The 2,500-nt window shown below is 55.6% G+C and overlaps 1 non-coding gene across 1 annotated transcript in view; it reads right to left on the bottom strand.

The window, feature by feature from the left end:
- Positions 1–161, bottom strand: part of LOC126301150 (small subunit ribosomal RNA) — a 1,893-nt gene extending 1,732 nt beyond the window's left edge. Inside the window, exon 1 of the ribosomal RNA XR_007552936.1 lies at positions 1–161. This exon is cut by the window's left edge and continues 1,732 nt beyond it. This is a non-coding gene — a ribosomal RNA (small subunit ribosomal RNA).
- Positions 162–2,500: the final 2,339 nt, after the last annotated feature.

Raw genomic sequence — 2,500 nt, 5'->3', positions numbered from 1 at the left:
CTAGAATTACCACAGTTATCCAAGTAACGTGGGTACGATCTAAGGAACCATAACTGATTTAATGAGCCATTCGCGGTTTCACCTTAATGCGGCTTGTACTGAGACATGCATGGCTTAATCTTTGAGACAAGCATATGACTACTGGCAGGATCAACCAGGGAGCTGCGTCAACTAGAGCTGAGCAGCCGGCCGCCCGGGAGTGTGTCCCGGGGGCCCGCGCGAACACGCAAGCGTCCGCTCAATTATTCTGCAAACAGGAGGAGGCCGAGCTCCCCTGCACGATACACCTCGAAACCCTCTCAGGTCCCGGCGGCGCGCAGCGCCGTCCTAGGTACTTGGTCGGTTTCGAGAGAGGCGCAATCACCCGGAGTTAGGCGAGTAGACGGTTTTAGTGCGAACACCCTTGCTCCCAACTGAGCTTGCCGCTGCCGACAGAGGCCCGGGAGCGTGCTGTCGTGGCATTGCCGGCGGGAGACAACACGCGCCACCTATGGTGACCGGCAGCTCCAACGCCAGCGCCACACAAGGGCAAAGCCCCACTTGGGTGCAGAAGCGAACTCTCCCAGCACAGCGCACGCGCCAACACGTCCGCACAACTGCGATACAAACCACCTGCGAGAACCGCTGGGGCGACCGAGCAGCAGACGGCGTCGCGGCGCCGAGTGCCAGGCGGCGGCGCATCCTCAACGCACACAGTCCTCAATCAGACCAGCACACTGCAGATGTCCACCGCGCTTCGCACCGGGCTCGGCTGAACCAACTTTGGCCGCCAGGCGCCGCGTGCAGGGTGCGCCGCAGCGTAGCTGCGCCGCCTGCCGGGCCCGTCTGCTGGCGCTCCTGCCACTCGGCGCCCCCCACCAGCCGGCTGTTGCGCGTGCGCCCACGCAGCGCGCGGCCAACACGCCGGGCGGCCCCCCTTCACCGGCCGGGAACAGTCCCACCAAGCCACCGCCGCGTATCGCTTCATACCCACATGGGCCTAGTCACGTGTGTGGATGTGGCGGGTACCGCTGTAACAACCGGTTAATAGCTGTACCGATCGTCGCCATCACAGATTCACCTCCAGCGTGAACAACCGCTCAACAACGGATTTCCAGTTCATTTGCGTATCTTGGGCAGTAAACGTAGATGTCCACCTACATTTGCGAATTCAACAATTCTTGCATGCCAGGATGTCATGTGTCACGACACGCTACATCAGACCACATACACACTGCGACATGTGCAGAAGAGAACACGTGGAAGGTGGCCCGCGCACGTATGCGATGTCCCTTCCGCGATCCACTGTCAACCGGCATCTGCGGCATGTCCCAGATATGGAACGCGGTCCACCAGGGTAGCACTTTGTGTGAGGCAATACGACAAAGTCGGAATACACGCGTCACTACATCAGACGGCTCACGCTGACCTGACCTGACCTGACTCACCGCACCACCACACCCAGCGACCCAGGGTGACATACAATGCGTTCGTACGTTCCTCCCACACGCCTCTACGGCGTACCACAGTGCAACCTAGCTGTTATTGGGAGACGAGACAAGTAGCATCGAGCACAACATATGGAAATTGAGATTCGACACCGTTGGGCACAGCCAGCGTACGGTCACACGTATCACACTACTTCACTCTGTACGTAACGACCGATGATCGGTACAGCGTGTGGGTTACGCGTACGACATCAGCGGACAATGGACACAAACCATACCACGACGTACACTGAGGGCGTCGACATCTGAATGCAACTGAACAGCTGCGAGGCTCATTTAACACTCAAACGCCAGACCGACCAGCTTGAGAGGACAGAGACACAAAGAGGGGGACAGAGGGGGGGGGGCGATATAGTCCTATTGCAGTACAATTGACAGTGGATAGCGGGAATATGTGGAAAGTAAGCAACACTCGCAAGACATCTACATGAGGATAACAACGACACCAGAGATTCCGAGCAGTGAACTATGTTAGGCAAAGGGACAACGTGGGTTAGGTTAAGGGACAACGTGGGTTAGGTTAAGGGACAACGTGGGTTAGGTTAAGGGACAACGTGGGTTACGTTAAGGGACAACGTGGGTTAGGGTAAGGGACAACGTGGGTTAGGTTAAGGGACAACGTGGGTTAGGTTAAGGGACAACGTGGGTTAGGTTAAGGGACAACGTGGGTTAGGTTAAGGGACAACGTGGGTTAGGTTAAGGGACAACGTGGGTTAGGTTAAGGGACAACTTGGGTTAGGTTAAGGGACAACTTGGGTTAGGTTAAGGGACAACTTGAGTTAGGTTAAGGGACAACTTGAGTTAGGTTAAGGGACAACTTGAGTTAGGTAAAGGGACAACTTGAGTTAGGTAAAGGGACAACTTGAGTTAGGTTAAGGGACAACTTGAGTTAGGTTAAGGGACAACTTGAGTTAGGTTAAGGGACAACTTGAGTTAGGTTAAGGGACAACTTGAGTTAGGTTAAGGGACAACTTGAGTTAGGTTAAGGGACAACTTGAGTTAGGTTAAGGGAC

The sequence above is a fragment of the Schistocerca gregaria genome, unplaced genomic scaffold (genome assembly GCF_023897955.1).
Source record: "Schistocerca gregaria isolate iqSchGreg1 unplaced genomic scaffold, iqSchGreg1.2 ptg000045l, whole genome shotgun sequence".
In the NCBI taxonomy this organism is placed as follows: Eukaryota; Metazoa; Arthropoda; class Insecta; order Orthoptera; family Acrididae; genus Schistocerca; species Schistocerca gregaria.
The sequence above is the reverse complement of the archived record's forward strand: the minus strand, read 5'-3'. Positions and strand labels throughout refer to the sequence as shown.